A 19,544-nucleotide genomic window follows, 5' to 3' on the forward strand; every position below is an offset into this window, starting at 1 on the left:
CTTTCCATAGGTGCAGCACAAGCTGTGCCCCATGGGCTCCTTCCAGATTTAGGGACCATTTCCACCCAGGAGCAGTCTCAGGGTCTTTCCAGGCTTGGACCTTGGAGGGCACCTCCCTTGGGCTCAGTTGGGCAGCGTGCCCAACCCGACTACCTACCTGACTCCTCCTTGTGGTTTGGAAACTCAGGATGGATGCATGCATTCTGATCCTTGCAGACCAAACTAATGCAGCAGCGGGGGGGGGGGGATAACGTGGGGAAAATAATATGCTTTATATGGCTGGCAGGTTCACAAAGCAAGGAATGTTGGAACTGCTCTGTGCCGGAGGCCAGCAATGCCATATTGGGAGCAGCCAGCAGGATTTTTTAATATATATTTTAAAACATTTTTATTTATTTTCCAATAGAAAACATCCAATTAAATATCTAATCATAATACTTCAATAAAAAATTAAAAAATAAAATAAAAAAGATCAAATTATAGTCCAAATTGTATTTATTAATGTCTTGGGGTTCCCCACGGTCTGGATCTCTGGAGCATATCTCTGCCTCTTAGTCCTGCTTCTCCTTGTCGTTTCCATATTTTCCACATCTCAATATTAACGCTTGATCATTTTTTGTCCCTGGGTCCAGGATTCTCATTCATGTCAAACACCATATACTGTACTTTCATCGTCCGAATACAACTTTGTTAATATAAAATTTTTCCAACTGCCTTTTTCTCGGCTCAGCTTCGTCTGATTTCATTCCAATTCCGGGATGTTGTCAAAGTCTGTTATCTTTGATGATGCAGGAACTCCTTAATTGTCCAACCTTCCTTTTGATCTTTGCTAAACCAGTACTTTCCAAATTATTAGGCAAAACTGTTTGCAATATTAAACTGTGTTCCACAGTATCAGTCATTTGGCAATCGATCGACCTTTGGAAACCGCACTCTCCCCCTCTGAGCCCGGGGGGGCGGCGCTGCTAGATATCCCTTAGCCCTCTCTTTTGCTCATAATGAATATAAAAATCTTCTGCAAACAGCTGCACTGTATATTGTTCCAAGTTGTTTTCTTGATTCATCACAAAGTCAGTCAGCACACAGCTCCTCTTGTCTCAAAGAAAGGAAAAGATATAAAATTTCATGCCGCATCACTAGTAGAAACTAGTGGAAACCATCTTGTCTCTTCCTGCACCTCCGTCAGATCTCTCAAATCCAAAATGAAGCTGAGCGGTTAAATGCCTTTTGATAAATAAAAGTCCATCTGTACTCTTTTTTAAAAAGTTCAAATCCTTAATGAGGCTTGGCATAAAAGACCAATTATAATTGCTGAGTAGAGAGAGGGAAAAAACCATACCAAACGTAATCCAAACACCATGATGAGAATCTCTTTGAAGTCCGAACTTAACCCCCAGGAACTGTACACTTCTGCAGGCTTTTCCCCACACTCTTTCAATCCAGCCGTGTCTGTTTATTGTCCAAATCTATTAATATTCCCAAACAGATGCTCCCGGCTATGAGAACGACATCGAAGGAGTGCAAGTCATTCTGTGCTCGCAACAAAAAAGGCTTTTATGGGTATGTTCGTAGCAAAAGGAAGAACAAAGAAACCGTGGGGTCACTCAGAGGAGAAGATGGTGAAATGCAAACAGGGGACACAGAAAGGGCTGAACTCCTCAATGCCTTCTTTGCCTCAGTCTTCTCTGATAAAGAAAACAATGCCCGACCTGAAGAATTTGGAGCAAATGAGTCAGCAGAGGAAACACAGCCCAGAATAACTAAGGAGATAGTACAAGAATACTTGGCTAGTCTAGATGTATTCAAGTCTCCAGGGCCAGATAAACTGCATCCAAGACTATTAAAAGAACTGGCAGATGTGATCTCAGAACCACTAGCAGTCATCTTTGAGAATTCCTGGAGAACAGGCGAAGTCCCGGCAGACTGGAGGAGGGCAAATGTTGTCCCTATTTTCAAAAAGGGGAAAAGAGAGGACCCAAATAATTACCGCCCAGTCGTCTGACATCAATACCAGGGAAGATTCTGGAGGAGATCATTAAGGAAACAGTCTGTGAGCACCTAGAAAGGAATGCTGTGATCACCAATAGTCAGCATGGATTTCTGAAAAATAAGTCATGTCAGACGAACCTGATCTCGTTTTTTGACAGAATTACAAGCCTGGTAGATGAAGGGAACCCAGTGGATGTAGCCTACCTTGATTTCAGCAAGGCATTTGACAAGGTGCCCCATGATATTCTTGTAAAGAAGCTGGTAAAACGCGGTCTTGACTATGCTACCACTCAGTGGATACAAATACAAGATGGGTGACACCTGGCTTGAGAGCAGTACATGTGAAAAGGATCTACATGTGTGACGGAGACCTGGGTGCGCGAAGGGGCAACAGTTACCTTACGAGAGATGGCGCCCCCGGGTTTCTCCGTCCTCCACCAGTCGCGGACTGTGGGCCGGGGGGGGAGGGGTGGCATTATTAATCCGGGAAGATTGTCCTTTCAGGGCTCTACCATCACCATCGATCCCCGGCATTGAATGTGTTGGCCTAGTGTGGGGCTCCGAGGAGAGCTTGGCTGTCTGGCTGGTGTACCGGCCACCTCGCGCACCAGCAGCCACCCTGTCAGGCCTATTGGAGGCGGTGGCCGGCTGGGCCTTGGAGTTCCCTAACCTATTGGTATTGGGGAACTTCAACATCCATGCTGATGCCACTCCCTCCTCACAGGCTCTGGACCTGGTGTCTTCCATGGCGACACTAGGGTTCTCCCAATTTGTTTCGGGCCCCACACATCAAGCAGGCCATATGCTGGATTTGATCTTTGGCGTAGGTATAGATGTGATCATGTCTCCTTCGATGAAAGTGCCATGGTCTGATCACTACGCTCTGAAAGCCAGGATTGACTTTCCACCCCCACCCTGCTTGGGTGGCGAGCCAATCTGGGCTCGCCCGCAGAGGCTGATGGACCCTGATAGATTCCATCAAGCCTTGCGGGACCTTGCTCCCCCTGGCGACTCATTGACTGAGCTTGTTGAGGGCTGGAATACCCAGCTCCTGGCAGCCATCGATGAGATCGCACCTAGGCGCCCTCTGGCTCCCTGGTTTACCGAAGAGCTTCGGAAAATGAAGCGGGACCTCAGACGGCTAGAGCGAGTATGGCAGGGTGCCCGTGACGGAACCTCAAGAACATCTTATAGGGCTTTTATGAAAACCTATGAGATGGCGGTGAAGGCTGCTAAGAGGTCTTACTTCTCGGCCTCCATTGCATCCGCTAGCTCTCGCCCGGCACAATTATTTAGTATAATCAGGTCTTTAACATCCCTTGAGAGACAGCCAAATTTAAATAACAATTTGGCACATAGCTGTGAGGCATTTGCGAGCTTTTTTGCGGAGAAGGTCTTGTTGCTCCGCCATTACCTCCCTGCCAATTTGGATACAATAAAGGAACTGGAGGCCCCTCGACTGTCTTCGGGTCCAGTATTGGACCACTTTGACCGGATATCCCCAGCCGATGTGGACAGACTCCTCCGAGCTGGAAAGCCCACCACCTGTCCTCTCGACCCGTGCCCGTCTTGGCTGATTAGAGCGTGTCCAGACGAGGTGCGGGCCCTCCTGGGGGATATCATCAATTTGTCCCTTGGCACGGGGACATTCCCTGTGGAACTGAAGGAGGCAGTGGTGCGCCCGCTCTTAAAGAAAACATCATTAGATCCTTTAGATCTATCCAATTACCGCCCAGTTTCGAATCTTCCATTCCTGGGTAAGGTGATTGAGAGAGCGGTTGCCGAACAGCTTGGTAGGTTTCTGGATGAAACATCAGCTCTGGATCCATTCCAGTCCGGCTTCCGCGCGGGTCATGGGACCGAGACGGCTCTGGTTGCCCTAACAGATGATCTTCGTAGACAGCTGGATCGAGGCGGGTCGGGGCTGCTGATTCTTCTAGATCTGTCAGCAGCTTTCGACATGGTTGATCACGAACTCCTGGACCACCGCCTTGCTGACGTGGGGATTCAGGGCACAGTCCTTCAATGGCTGCGCTCATTTCTCTCTGGTCGGGGACAGAGGGTGGCGCTTGGGGGGGAATTGTCATCGCGCCACTCCTTGGTGTGTGGAGTACCTCAGGGTGCGATACTCTCCCCGATGCTTTTCAACATCTTTATGCGCCCCCTCGCCCAGCTTGTCCGGAGTTTTGGGCTGGGTTGCCATCAGTATGCTGATGACACCCAACTCTATCTGTTCATGGATGGCCATCCTGACTCGGCCCCAGACACACTGACCAGATGTTTGGAAGCTGTGGCTGGATGGTTACGTGGGAGCCGGTTGAAGCTAAATCCTTCGAAGACAGAGGTCCTGTGGCTGGGACGGGACGATATGGGATTGGGGGGGCAACTCCCATCTCTTGCGGGGGTGCAATTAGTGCCAGCACCATCCGTTAAGAGTTTGGGTGTAATCTTCGACACCTCCCTTTCCATGGAGGCGCAGATTGCAGCTATAACAAAGGCGGCATTTTTTCATCTCCGCCAAGCTAAGCAGTTGGCTCCCTACCTCTCTCGCCCTGACCTAGCCACTGTGATCCATGCGACGGTCACCTCCAGACTGGATTATTGTAACTCGCTCTACGTGGGGCTGCCCTTGAGACTGACCCAGAAACTCCAGCGGGTGCAGAATGCCGTGGCGAGACTCCTTACGGGGTCTTCGCTGCGAGACCACATTCACCCGGTGCTATACCAGCTGCACTGGCTCCCGGTGGAGTACAGGATCAGGTTTAAGGTGCTGGTTTTAACCTTTAAAGCCCTATACGGCCTAGGACCCTCGTACCTACGGGACCGCCTCTCCTGGTATGCCCCACAGAGAAACTTACGGTCTTCAAATAAAAACATCTTGAAGGTCCCAGGCCACAGAGAAGTTAGGCTGGCCTCAACTAGAGCCAGGGCTTTTTCGGCTGTGGCTCCGATCTGGTGGAACGCTCTGTCACTAGAGACTAGGGCCCTGCGGGACTTGACATCTTTCCGCAGGGCCTGCAAGACAGAGCTGTTCCACCAGGCCTTTGGCCAGGGCACAGCCTGACTCACTCCCTCGGCAATCTTCGTGGAGCTCTGGCACAATGGTTGCCAGTGGCTTGATTTGAATCAATTTTACAATGAATGATTTTAGAGTGTTGTTTGTATTGTACTTTTGTATTGTTTTATTTTTGTTAGCCGCCCTGAGCCCAGCTTTGGCTGGGGAGGGCGGGATATAAATAAAATTTATTATTATTATTATTATTATTATTATTATTATTATTATTATTATTATCTAGGAGTCTTGGTTGACCACAATCTTGACATGAGCCAACAGTGTGACGCAGCAGCTAAAAAAGCCAATGCAATTCTGGGCTGCATCAATAGGAGTATAGCATCTAGATCAAGGGAAGTAATAGTGCCACTGTATTCTGCTCTGGTCAGACCTCACCTGGAGTACTGTGTCCAGTTCTGGGCACCACAGTTCAAGAAGGACACTGACAAACTGGAACGTGTCCAGAGGAGGGCAACCAAAATGGTCAAAGGCCTGGAAACGATGCCTTATGAGGAACGGCTAAGGGAGCTGGGCATGTTTAGCCTGGAGAAGAGGAGGTTAAGGGGTGATATGATAGCCATGTTCAAATATATAAAAGGATGTCACATAGAGGAGGGAGAAAGGTTGTTTTCTGCTGCTCCAGAGAAGTGGACACGGAGCAATGGATCCAAACTACAAGAAAGAAGATTCCACCTAAACATTAGGAAGAACTTCCTGACAGTAAGAGCTGTTTGACAGTGGAATTTGCTGCCAAGGAGTGTGGTGGAGTCTCCTTCTTTGGAGCTCTTTAAGCAGAGGCTTGACAGCCATATGTCAGGAGTGCTCTGATGGTGTTTCCTGCTTGGCAGGGGGATGGACTCAATGGCCCTTGGGGTCTCTTCCAACTCTATGATTCTATGATTCTAACCCAGTGTCCTGCCAGCTGCACCTTAGTGCACGCCGGCAATTTCGGACAATCCGCGGGTCCTTGAGGCTGCCAGGGCTAATTACCCCCCTATCAGCCCTGAATTATCGGAATGGCTGGGGTCCGATCTTGTGGGAGTCCGCCATTTCCCCCCGCTGGAAACAGGGAGCCGCCAGCAGGATCAATGGCTTGTAGGATCAGTGGCTTGTAGCACCGTACAGATGAGCAGCTATGCTAGCATCTTTCCTTCTTGGGAGAAAGGCAATGGCAAACCTAGACAGCATCTTAAAAAGCAGACATCACCTTGCCAACAAAGGTCTGTATAGTTCAAGCTCTGGTTTTCCCAGTAGTGATGTATGGAAGTGAGAGCTGACCATAAAGAAGGCTGATCACCGAAGAATGGATGCTTTTGAATTATGGTGCTGGAGGAGACTCTTGAGAGTCCCATGGACTGCAAGAAGAACAAACCTCTCCATTCTGAAGGAAATCAGCCCTGAGTGCTCACTGGAAGGACAGATCCTGAAGCTGAAGCTCCAATACTTTGGCCACCTGATGAGAAGAGAAGACTCCCTGGAAAAGACTCGGATGTTGGGAAAGATGGAGGGCACAAGGAGAAGGGGAGGACAGAGGACGAGATGGTGGGACAGTGTTCTCGAAGCGACCAGCATGAGTCTGACCAAACTGTGGGAGGCAGTGGAAGACAGGAGTGCCTGGCGTACTCTGGTCCGTGGGGTCACGAAGAGGCAGACAGGACTAAACAACAAGAAGGGGGAATGGAGAGCAGGGACTACGACTCCCAGAAGGCAACGGGAGAGCCGGCTCCTCCTCCTCCCTTTCTCCTCCCCCGCCCGTTCCGAGCCCTCCCCATTGGCCGGCTCCTCCGACTCCGTATCTGGGCCAAGGCCGAGCCCCGTCAGCCAATGGGAGCCGAGAGTCGGGCGCGGGGCGTGGCTGGGCGGAGAGCCGTTGGGCTTGGCGGTTCCTTCAAGATGGCGGCGGGAGGAGGGGCGTCTCTTTACCTCAGGAGGGGCTGGCGGGGCGGAGGCGACGGGGTTCCTGCGCATGGGCAGAGAGCCGCCTCAGGAGCCAGGCACCCCCCCGCCAGCCCGCCTCTCTCTCTCTCTCTCTCTCTCTCGCCCTCCTCGACATGGCGGCTTCCCTTCCAAGTCTCCATTCCGGGCGCAGCGGAGACTCGAACTCGGGGCTTCCCGCTTCCCCCGCCAACCCGGAGCCGCCGCAGCTGATTTCAGGTGTTGCTTGTGGTTCCCTTTGGTGGAAGTCGGGGAACTTTGGGGTCTGCCGTCCCGGGGAAGAAGGGGCTGCTGGGGGGGGGGGAGAGACGCATCTTGCCTGGCCCTGGAGGGGTCCTGTTTCCCATCTCGCCTGCCTCCAGAGCCTCTCCCCTTCCCCAAGTGACCCCAGAGCTGGGGACCCTGGAAAAGTCCCGTGTGAGTGTCTGGAAGAGTGGCTGGAGGATGGATCCTGACAAGACAGAAGGACTGTTTTTGGGGGACAGGAGGCGGGGAGGTGTGGGGGATTCCCTGGTCCTGACTGGGGTCACTGAGCCCCTGAAGGACCAGGTGCGCAGCCTGGGAGTCATTCTGGACTCACAGCTGTCCATGGAGGCGCAGGTCCGTTCTGTGTCCAGGGCAGTTGTCTCCCAGCTCCATCTGGAACGCAGGATGAGACCCTCCCTTACCCGCTGCCTTTCTTCCAGACAACCCAATGCCTCTTGGCTCCATGACCATCAACAGCATCTCCTAGCTAAACCGAGTCAGAGCGTAGCCCGTCTTGCCCAATGCCCCCATGCTGGCTGACTTGGAGGACACCGACAATGAAGGAGGTACTGCCCCACCTCACCCCTTTGTCCATGGGCGACCTTGGTCCTCCTCTCTGCCCCACCTGCTACCCCACCAAGTTTCTGTGACCTTATACACAAGCCCCATTGATGCCAGCTTCCCAAGCTCTGCTTGGTTTGAGTATTCTTGCCCTACACCCGACGGGAATGCCTGTCTGCCTCGCTCAGCCTTTTCTTTCTCCTCAAAGGTAATGGGGGGGTCAGCCGGAGAAACCTCACTTGGACTCACGGAGCCTGGTGTTTGAGCTGGACCTGTGCAGAGGGAATGGGAAGGTCTGCCTTGTGTACAAGAACACAGCCAGGTATGTTGTGTGATACCAGCAGCCCAAGAGCTGTCTTAACCAATCAACCCCATCTGCAAACCCGTTAGCTTTTGTCTTTGTGGGAGATGTTTTGGACTACTGTTCCTAGCACCATACAGTTGTGCTGGCTGAGAGTGATGGGCTTTGTAGTCCAGAACATCTGGAGGGAACCAGGTTGACAAAGGCTGTCATCTATGATGGCCTGTGATGAAGTTTTCCTGAAGCAAGCTATGCTTTGTTGTTGTTGTTGTTGTTGTTAATATTATTATTAAAATTTGTATACCGCCCTTCATCCACAGATCTCAGGGCAGTTCACCACATAAAATTACTATATCTATATATATGCATAAGGAAAATGAGAAGAAAAGCAAGCATCCCCCTCACCCAGCACATTTAGAAAGGTATCTGAGATCACTCAGCCAAAGGCTTGGTTGAAAAGGAACGTTTTCACTTGGCGCCTAAAGATAGGTAGTGAAGGTGCCAGGTGAGCCTTCCTGGTGAGGGCCTTTCACAAACAGGGAGTCACTGCAGAAAAGGCCTGTTCTCGTGTGGCCACCCTCCGGACCTCTTGTGGAGGAGGCACCTGAAGAAGGGCCTCAGAGGATCAGTTTCCCTTGGAAATGCCTTTATCCTTTGTAGAAAGCACCGAGGCCCAGTTCGTCTTCCCTAGGCCTCAGAGTTCCTTATTAAACCCCCTTGAAAGGTGGGGTGGTCCATTCTTCTCATCCTGTGGCCTAATAGTCTCTCTTCTCTCTTCCAGGTGTCACCCCGGATTCTGAGATCTGGCTTCTGGACTGAGCTCTCTACTGGCATTTCCTCACCAAAACCTTCACTGCTTACTACTGGCTCCTGATCACCCACCTGGGACTGCCACATTGGCAGTATGCCTTCACCAGCTATGGCATCAGCCCCCAGGCAAAGGTGAGAGAACGACAAATGGCCCATCCCTTTTTCTAGGGTCTGCTGCTCCTCCCCATTCTGCCTTCACAAAAGCCCTGCGAAGGAGGTCAGGCTGTGATTGGCCCAAGGTCACCCAGTGAGCTTCATGGCCAAATGGGAATTTGAACCCCAGCCTCCCAGGCCCTAGACCGACATTCTAATCAAGTGTGTATCAAACTTGGGTCCCCACCTGTTGTCTGGATCCAAGTTTGAGAAACTGTACGTGTGAGGACTCCCTGGTCCTGAATGGAGTAACTGTGCCCCTGAAGGTCCAGGTGCGCAGCCTGGAAGTCATTTTGAACTCACAGCTGTCCATGGAGGCACAGGTCCATTCTGTGTCCAGGGCAGCTGTTTATCAGCTCCATCTGGTACACAGGCTGAGACCCTCCCTGCCCGCGGACTGTCTCACCAGAGTGGTGCATGCTCTAGTTATCTCCCTCTTGGACTACTGCCATGCGCTCTACGTGGGGCTACCTTTGAAGGTGACCCGGAAACTACAACTAGTCCAGAATGCCTGGGGACTGGGAGCGGTCTCCAAGACCTTATAACACCGGTCTTGAAAGACATACATTGACTCCCAGTACGTTTCCAAGCACAGTTCAAAGTGTTGGTGCTGACCTTTAAAGCCCTAAATGGCCTTGGCCCAGTATACCTGAAGGAGCATCTCCACCCCCATCGTTCTGCCTGGACACTGAGGTCCAGCTCTGAGGGCCTTCTGGCGGTTCCCTCGCTGCGAGAAGCCAAGTTGCAGGGAACAAGGCAGAGGGCCTTCTCGGTGGTGGCACCCGCCCTGTGGAACGCCCTCCCACCAGATGTCAAAGAGAAAAACAACTACCACACTTTTAGAAGGCAGCCCTGTTTAGGGAAGCTTTTAATGTTTAATAGGCTATAGTATTTTAATATTCTGTTGGAAGCCGTCCAGAGTGGCTGAGAAAACCCAGCCAGATGGACGAGGTATAAATAATAAATTATTATTATTATTATTATTATTATTATTATTATTATTATTATGCCACACCACCTCTACACTGACTAGCTGCTGCTCTCCAGGGCTTCAGGTGGCATGGTGGGGGTCTCTCCCAGCCCTCCTTGGAGATACCAGTGGGGATTTGCATGCAACATAAATATTCTTGCTTCTGAACTCATCCTTTTGACCCAGGGCTGAAGTTCTTCCATTCCCTTGCTCTGTTCTGCATCACTTCCACTTTCCCAGAGAGGCATTTGGACACTGACTCCGGGATTTGGGGGCAGCAGCTGTTCTCAGCCCCACTTGGAGACCCCCAGGGATTGAACTCTGCATCCAACGCACACACTCTGACACTGAAGCACGATTCTTCCCTCAAATACACCAAACAACATGAGCATAGGATATTACCATGCTGTGGTGTGATATCTTCTGCAGCTCTGCCAAGAAAGCCTCACAAAGGGTAGTAGTAGTAGTAATAATAATAATAATAATAATTAATTATCAGGTCATCCAGGGATTGGAGATCTGCTCTATCCCAAGCAGACCCCCTTCTGTCCTTGAGCCCATCTAGTGGGATTCCTGTCCGAGGCCTCTGGTCCCACGGCCTGCAGATAACAAGCCAGGAGCCAGGCCTGGAGACACCCTCCACCCTTCCATCGCCCACCTTCCTTCTCTGCCGTGTGCAGCATTATTTTTATCGCCAATTTTGATAGTTATCAGACGGATGATTTGACAGACAGGGCTAGGAGCCTAAAGTCCTCTGTGTCAGGATGGCCTTTGCATTCCCGAGCCATAATAATAATAATAATAATAATAATAATAATAATAATAATAATTTATTTATACCCCGCCGATCTGGCTGGGCCTCCCCAGCCACTCTGGGCGGCTTCCATAGAAACCAAAAATACACTAAAATATCACATGTTAAAAACTGAACAGGGCTGCCTTAAGATGTCTTCTGAATGTCAGTTGTTTATTGCTTTGACATCTGCTGGAAGGGTGTTCCACAGGGCGGGTGCCACTACTGAGAAGGCCCTCAGCCTTGTTCCCTGTAACCTCTCGCCAGAAGGCCCTCGGCGCTGGACCTCAGTGTCCGGGCAGAACGATGGCGGTGGAGACGCTCCTTCAGGTATACTGGGCCAAGGACATATAGGGCTTTCAAGGTCAGCACCAACACTTTGATGTACTGGGAGCCAATGTAGGTCTTTCATGACCGGAGTTATATGGTCTTGGCGGCCGCCCCGTCACCAGTCTAGCTGCCGCATTCTGGATTAGTTGTAGTTTGCCATGCCTGTTTGGGATCCTCCGAGTTCCCTGGTTTACCTTTCTTTTACCTGTCCTGCATCTCCCAAAAAGAGACTCCCTCTACTTCCTCTGTGCCATGCCAAACTTCATGAATATCTATCGTGCTGCCTCTTGCTTACCTTTTCTCCTGACCAAAAAGTCCTAACCTCAGCCACCTTCCTTCATAGGGGATTCGCTCCACCCCCTTGATAATTTTGGTTGCCTTTTTCTGAACTTTTCCCAACATCCTTTTTGAGATGAAAATCGCATGCCTGCCCTGCAGGGAGTGCCCTTTGCTGCTCCTCACTTTCCCTTTCCCTTTTCCAGCAAAGGTTCAACATGTACAAGCCCATCCACTGTCAACACCGATCAGCTCTCTGAAGAGGCCGAATCCTTCATGAACAAGCTGGACCCAAACAAGGTCTTCCTGACATTGCACAGAAACCAGAAACCTTAAAGTCATGTGGGTCTCCCTTGCTGATTCCAGTATCCTTCTGGTCAAGACCAGACCTGGAGGCAGGGATAGTCTTCAAACAACGACTAAAACTGCCTCCTCAGTAATGACATGGTCTGGACTTAGCATAACTCCTGCTGCCTGTGATCACTGAGATCGGATGTCCCAGGACACACACACACACACCGTGGAACATACCCCAGCCATTCTCTTGGCTGGGGGCCACACTCAGGCAGCCCTGACCCTCTCCCCCTAAGAACAGAACTATACCTATCCACAACCCAACACCCGCCCACCCCCAACAGAGAAACACACAAACAAACAAAAGAACATACCCATAAAGCACAATTTAAAACACCAGATAAAATATAATTTAAAAACTATTAAAAAGAAGAGCCCTCTCTGCCAAGTAGCAGCTGCAGTCCTTGTGAAGCCTGTCAGCCCCCCCCCCCCAGCCAGGTGGAGAGAGGCAGGGCAGGGCCCTCAGGCTCCCGGCAGGCAGTCCTGGGTGGCAGCGGCAGTAGCAGCAGTCCTTTCTAGGGCCTGTCAGCCCCCTCCCCCTGCAAGCCAGGTGGAAGAGTGGACAAGATTCCGTAGGCTTTTGTTGTCATTAATTCTATTGTTCGTCTCTGAAGGCACTTTGGAATTCTACCACACAAACCTAAAAAGAGGGTTGGGGGAGAAAAACAGTTCTTTTAAATAACTATATTTTGAATGTTGTAGATAAAAAGTGGTATATAAGCACTTGTAATTAATTCATAAATTGAGGGTGAAAGAAATTCATTTCACAAAGACATAGCAGGGACCAAGGCTGATCCGCAACCTAAAGGTATTAGCATTTGATGCAGCTCACAGCAGGGAAATGTCGGGTATCCGAGGGTTAGACTTTTAACCTGAGCAATTGTATTTTACATGTCTGGGGGGCATTGTTTTGTTAAATATCAGCCAAAAAATCTCACACAGCTTTTGGATTCAGCAAAACCCAGTGGAGGCCGCAGGGAAACTGGGAGGCCACACCTGCACACACCTGGCCCATTGTCCCAGGCCAGGTGAGCAAGAGGTCTCCTTTCTACTAACATCATTTCACCTCTGATGTTGCCATAAATAATGTGATCTCGTTTCTCAAGGGGCTTGGGGGGCCACTAGCAACGCTAGTGTATTTTAATTAATTGGTGTCTGTTTTTATGCATATTGTGTTGTTTTTATGATGTTAGCTACTCTGAGCCCGGCCTAAGCTGGGGAGGGTGGGATACAAATAAAAATTTATTATTATTATTAAAAGGGAACACAAATGCCAAATTAAAACTAAATATATCACACTGACTTGGGGGGGGGGACACACTCTCTCGGAAGGTCGCTGTGTACCAGCGTTTCTAAGGGCCCCCAAGCCCCTGGAGACATGAGGTCACAGCACTATGACAACATGGTGAAATGATGTCAGTGGAAAGGATTTAACTGAGTCTCAATGTAACTGTTTGAATGACTTGTCCAAAGATACTAATATCATTATAAAACAAGCTGACAAGGGTGGGGCCATTGTAATTATGAATAGACAAGATTATCTAGATGAGGCCAAGGCCAACTTTCCGACTCTGTTTTCCCTGAACACCGCGAAAGACTCTACAGGCTCAAGAGCACACTTCTCCAAACAGCACTCCAACATGCAGGCACAATGGACTTCCTAAACATTCCACCTTATCCCCACATCCCGGTTTTCTATTGTCTGCTTAAAATACATAAGATTATTGACACTCCTCCCCCCTGGGCAGACCCAGAGTTTCGGGCTCTGGGTCCGTCTTGGAGCCCGTTGCTAAATACTTAAGACTCGTTCTTACCAAAATATGCTAAAGACACCCTGCCAGATATTCAAGATACAGCACATTTCATCCAACAGGTTGAACAGCTGCAAATACCTGAAGCCACTATTTTTGCTTCTTTGGGTGTGGCTTCACTGTACACTAATATTCCTCTGGAAGAAAGACGCCATCTTATTCAACAATTGTGGGAATCCAGGCAGGATCCGCATCTGCCCTCTTGTTTTCTTCCCTAGATTTATTAGATACAGGTTTTTGAGGGAAATACTTTTGTTTTTTTAGATCACTTTTATTTTCAATCAAGGTGTAGTCATGGGCTCTCTTTTAGCCCCTTTTGTGACCAACATCTTTATGATTTCATTTGGGAAAACACACGTATTGAATAACAATCCATATTCTGAGTCTCTGCTGCATTATTGCAGGTATATAAGATGATCTGTTGGTTTTTTTTGTTCAGCAATGAACATGACTTTTTACAGTTTGTCACCTGAATTAACTCCATACACCCTCTCTCTCCTTTTCAGGACAACACAGCACCAACCTTTGTAAGTTTTTAGATGTGGAAGTGGTGAAACATGACGGGTACTTAGGTGTTAAACCCTTTCATAAACCCACTGACTGTAACTCCTTACTTCACTACTCTTCTTTTCATCCTAAGCATCTTAAGGACAATTGTTGAGGATCAAGAGGAATTCCTCACTGAATAGTGATTTTTTTCACTGCGGCCAAAACACTTTCTAATTCCCTGTCAGCTAGGGGGTACCCAGAGCGTGTCATTTCTCAGGCAAGAAGCAGGTCTCTGGCTGAGGAACACCCTTCACTATTTCTCCCCATTCATCGTACTCAGTCCAGGGAACGCATTACAGGCTCCTGAGAATTCTCTAATCATTCTGATTTGATTATCAGGATCCTCAGGAAACACTGGCATTCACTGAGGAACATTCAAGGCTGTGCTGATTTTCCTCTCATTGGCCTTAAAAAACACCTTTCTCTGTCAAAGATTTTTTTAGTTCATACTGATCTGATACTGGTTCCCACACCCACCAGTTCCTCGGTGGTGGGTCATTATAGACGCAGCAGATATTTGTCTTGCACTCTCACATTACAGGCAAAAGAAATTTAAGGTGCCAACTTGGGCTTTAGATTCACCCTTCACAATCTGAGCACTTGCCAAACCAGAGATGGAGTGTCTGTAATACAATGTCCCTCTAACTTGTTTCATATTAGTTCCACTGTACGCTCTGTCAGCGCCCGTGTTGGGGAGCATCGCTCCCATATTAGAAACAAAGTGATGGAGGCTCCCATGGTGGATCACTTTGTGAAGCACAATCCTGCTGACACAGACTTGCCTTATACAGTTTTATGGGTCAGTCAGAAGAAACCTGGGATGAGGAGGGACTTTGTCAAACTGTTACATCAGCAAGAAGCCAGGTTGATTTCCCTTTTTTAAATCCTAACACCCCAAAGGTTTAAACACTGAACTAGACCTAAATTGTTTTGTGTAATTCCAGGTTTGGGTTTGCAGTTGTAAGTGTTGCTGTTATCTGTATTGCTGGTGTTGTGTATATTAGGTGCTGTATTTTTAAATCCGGGAGAACAATTGGCTGGACCTTGTTCCTCTGGACCTCTGCATGCATCTGTGGCCTCACAAGCACCAGCAGGAGTTGGGAAGTTACTTGGCCAGCAGGGGCCTGGGCAACACTGGGTTGGTAACTAGACTGCTGGGCCTCTGGCTCATCCCACTGCTGCAATTTTGTTCTTTTTTCCAAACACTGAGAAGACTACCAGCTCTGCCTTATTATTTTGGGCCACTGTTCGCATCTCTGGCCTCACCAACACTGGCAGGATATTGCCATCAGGGGCCTCCTCTTCATCCTGCTCCACTGGATAAATTTTGTTCTTTTTTCCAAACTCTGGGAAGACTACTGGCTCTACCTTATTATTTTGGGCCACTGTTCGCATCTCTGGCCTCACCAATACTGGCAGCATACTGCCTGCAGAGGCCTCATCCTCGTATGATGGGTAGATTTTGTTTTTTTTCTTCAGAAAAAAAGCCATCCTGCAAGAAAGGACATCAGAAGAGCAACTCAGCAAAAAGAACTCACCAAATAAGATATTTAATACACAGTGTTGGTTTTGACCTTATCAGAAGTAGTTTCTAGTAAACGACTCTGCAATTGTTATTATACAGCCTTGAGTCTCGCCTGCTGCTGCACCAACCCTGGCAGGACTACGGGTTCTACTTTGTTATTTTGGGCCACTGTTTGCATCTCTGGCCTCACCAGCACTGACAGGATATTGCCAGCAGGGGCCTCCTCTTCATCCTGCTCCACTGGATAAATTTTGTTCTTTTTTCCAAACTCTGGGAAGACTACCAGCGCTACCTTATTATTTCGGACCACTGTTCGCATCTCTGGCCTCACCAATGCTGGCAGCATACTGCCTGCAGGGGCCTCTTCCTCGTATGATGGGTAGATATATATATATATATATTTTAGAAAAAAAGCCATCCTGCAGGAAAGGACATCAGAAGAGCAACTCAGCAAAAAGAACTCACCAAGTAAGCTACATTTTAATATGTTATGTCCCTAGTGTTGGTTTTGACCTTATCAAAAGTAGTTTATAGTAAATGACTCTGTCTTGAGTCTTGCTTGCTGCTGTACCAACCCTGGCAGTACTACCGACTCTACTTTGTTATTTTGGGCCACTGTTTGCATCTCTGCCCTCACCAGCACTGGCAGGATTTGGCCAGCAGGGGCTGGGCAACACTAGACTGCTGGTCATCCCGCTGCCCCTTCTCCTCTGGATGAATTTTTCTTTTTCTTATCTTTTTAAGAAAGAAAGCCATCCTGCAAGAAAGGAAATGGCCCACATAAGCAACTCAGCAAAAAGAACTCACCAAATAAGCTTCATTTTAATATGTTACGTTCCTAGTGTTGGTTTTGACTTTATCAGAAGTAGTTTCTAGTAAATGACTCTGCAGTTGTTATTATACAGCCTATTAGGTTTGTGTGTTGTTTCAATTGGATCTAATGATCAGCTGTTACGGCAGTTTAAACCCAAATCTTCCTTCATTCCACCTAATTCCAACCCATCTATCACACTGTTCCACCAATTGGTGCTCCGTGATCTAGACAAACTTGAAAAGAGCCCCCCCCTTTGGTCTGTATCTCCATTAGAAGTAATTTCAATTAATATTTATAAAGATAATTATGAAAAAATCTGGAATGGAATAAAAAGGAATCCAGAAATATGGAGTAGGATGAATTTATCATTATTAGGAAGAATTGTGGCAATCAATATGAACATTATTTATGGCAGCATCAGGGGTGAAATGATGTCAGTAGAAAGGAGACCTCTTGCTCACCTGGCCTGGGACAATGGGCCAGGTGTGGCTTCCCAGTTTCCCTGTGGCCTCCATTGGGTTTTGCTGAATCCAAAAGCTGTGCGAAATTTTTCAGCCAAGCAGGTCAAGGCAATATTATATTTATTAAAGTAAAGTAAATTTATCAAATTTCTATGACACCCTTCATCTGAGGGTCACATGCTTATTTTGGAAATCTACAATTTAAAAGCAATTAAACACTGATAGAATTAAAACTGTGTGGTGTTGTTGTTGTTTAGTCATTTATTCATGTCTGACTCTTCATGACCCCATGGACCAGAGCATGCCAGGCACTCCTGTCTTCCACTGCATACAAATTAAAATATTTTACCATACAAATAATTGCAATAAAAACAGCACAGCACAGGCCCTTTCATTAAAAGCATTTTTATTTTATATTCATGTATACTTTGCTTACCATTGAATTGTCGAGTCAGAAGGGACTCTGAGGGTCATCCAGTCCAACCCCCTGCAATGCAAACCCATGACCCTGAGATTACGAGTCACATGTTCTATAAACTGAGCTGGAGTCTTGTTCAAAATTTTAGGCCTTTATAGTGCTATCCTATACACATTGACTCAGAAGTTCTTTAAAGTTCAATGAGTTTATTCCCAGGTAAATGGGTAGAGATCCCTGCAGCCTTACAGCAAAGGCTCCTCAGATTGTTGGAATTCTTTTTTAAAAAAAAAAATTGCAGAATATTTTGTACTTCTTTGTTGTTTCCACCTGAGGGATTGATTTAGGCAAAAAAGGCCTTGTGATCTTTGGATGGGCAACAGTTCTGTTGACCCTGTGTGAGTGGTGGAATCTAGACACATATAAAAATGCTGTGAAAATGATTTTTAAAGAATATATTGAATTTGCCATAAGCCCACCATTGCCATCTAGTGTTACATTTACATAAAGCACTTTCCTGCACAGACTGCCATAGCATACAGGGGACCGTGCAGTTAATTAAGGATAATATAAGAGTAATTATTCTTGTGACCCCCCCCCCCTAGGGGGGGAGAGAGGGCGAGCTTTGACTGGCAGATTGTCCGTTAACTGTCTCTCTGACCGAATGCAGGGGCCCTGAGTGCTTGGCACTGCATGAATCGGAAACTCCAATGTGGCCACCGTGAGCGGGAGTACTTACGTTTTTTAAGTTAAAAAATTTGGACTGGAATCCTCTGGGCCGATCTTTTTGGCCACGGGGAACTGCTGCTTTGTGTCAAGCCAGCTGGTGGTTGGCTGCTGGTGCTGGACCAGGGAAGGGAACCAGCTGCCCCTGAGTCTCTGTCCAGGCCGCTGCAGGCGATAGGGACGGCTTCACCAGTATTGGGAAGACCTTCAAGCTTATTCTCCCTGGCCTCCACAGTTGCTGGAAATACTTTTGATGAACTTTTCTTTCTTGTGTTTTTTTGAATTTTTTTTAAATTATTAATTTCAACATTACAATTTATTAAAAACACATCACCCTCCCTTCTCTCCCCCCCCATTTTTCCCTCCCCCCAAAAAGAAATACCCACCCTCCCCTCAGCTCCTCTCTCTGGTTTTTCAGTACATGTTATTCTCTGCATATTATAAAGTTGTAATGATCCTTAATTTATCTGTCTATTACCAATAAAAAGTTTGTGAATGTTTATTCAAAACCTGCCAAGGAGTCCGGTTCATTTTGTTGTTTATTTGGATCCCCTTTGGGCATAAGGCCACCCAAAGAGCAACTCAGCAAAAAGAACTCACCATGCGGTCTGGATAAGTAACCAGCCTGACTCTAGACCCAAGTCTTTTAATGTAACCAGGTCTGCCAGTGACTCGAGCATCACATCACAGTCGGACGTAGATGAACGATATTCCACTCCAGGTCCTTTACCCCAGAAACAGGGATTCGGAAACGATAAATGGGATTGTTGAGGGGACAGACATCCCTGGAAAGGAAGAGATACTAATAGTCAACAACTCATCCCGCACCTCAATACTGGAGGAAGAACAGGTCTTCCAGCTAGGGCCCAAGCCGCGTTATAAGGCCTTTCGCACCAGAGTATCAAGCTGCTGTTTAGTCGTGTCCGACTCTCTCTGACCCCCTGGAGCAGAGCACGCCAGGCCCTCCGGTCTTCCACTGCCTCCAGGGCCAGGCAAGATGCGTCTCTCCCCCCCCCCCCACCCAGGCCCTTCTTCCCCGGGACGGCAGACCCCAAAGTTCCCCGACTTCCACCAAAGGGAACCACAAGCAACACCTGAAATCAGCTGCGGCGGCTCCGGGTTGGCGGGGGAAGCGGGAAGCCCCGAGTTCGAGTCTCCGCTGCGCCCGGAATGGAGACTTGGAAGGGAAGCCGCCATGTCGAGGAGGGCGAGAGAGAGAGAGAGAGAGAGAGAGAGGCGGGCTGGCGGGGGGGTGCCTGGCTCCTGAGGCGGCTCTCTGCCCATGCGCAGGAACCCCGTCGCCTCCGCCCCGCCAGCCCCTCCTGAGGTAAAGAGACGCCCCTCCTCCCGCCGCCATCTTGAAGGAACCGCCAAGCCCAACGGCTCTCCGCCCAGCCACGCCCCGCGCCCGACTCTCGGCTCCCATTGGCTGACGGGGCTCGGCCTTGGCCCAGATACGGAGTCGGAGGAGCC

The 19,544-nt window shown here is 48.6% G+C and overlaps 1 long non-coding RNA gene and 1 pseudogene across 3 annotated transcripts; one reads left to right on the forward strand and one right to left on the reverse strand.

Annotated features, from left to right (window-relative positions):
- Positions 1–7,751: 7,751 nt before the first annotated feature.
- On the forward strand, positions 7,752–14,562 carry LOC309379946 (tubulin polyglutamylase complex subunit 2-like; annotated as a pseudogene). The gene is made up of 4 exons (XR_014173341.1): positions 7,752–7,788; positions 7,994–8,105; positions 8,866–9,026; positions 11,623–14,562. The product of XR_014173341.1 is annotated as a tubulin polyglutamylase complex subunit 2-like (transcript).
- A 1,028-nt stretch (positions 14,563–15,590) lies between these two features.
- Positions 15,591–19,277, reverse strand: LOC309380235. Of its 2 annotated transcripts, XR_014172751.1 has the most exons (3): positions 19,166–19,277; positions 18,672–18,856; positions 15,591–16,074 (listed from the first exon to the last, which is right to left on the reverse strand). It is a non-coding gene; the product is annotated as an uncharacterized lncRNA (long non-coding RNA). The 2 variants fall into 2 exon arrangements; XR_014172752.1 differs by lacking the exon at positions 19,166–19,277 and having other exon boundaries at positions 18,672–18,929.
- Positions 19,278–19,544: the final 267 nt, after the last annotated feature.

This window comes from Podarcis melisellensis (genome assembly GCF_964234715.1).
Source record: "Podarcis melisellensis genome assembly, chromosome: 11".
NCBI lineage: Eukaryota > Metazoa > Chordata > Lepidosauria > Squamata > Lacertidae > Podarcis > Podarcis melisellensis.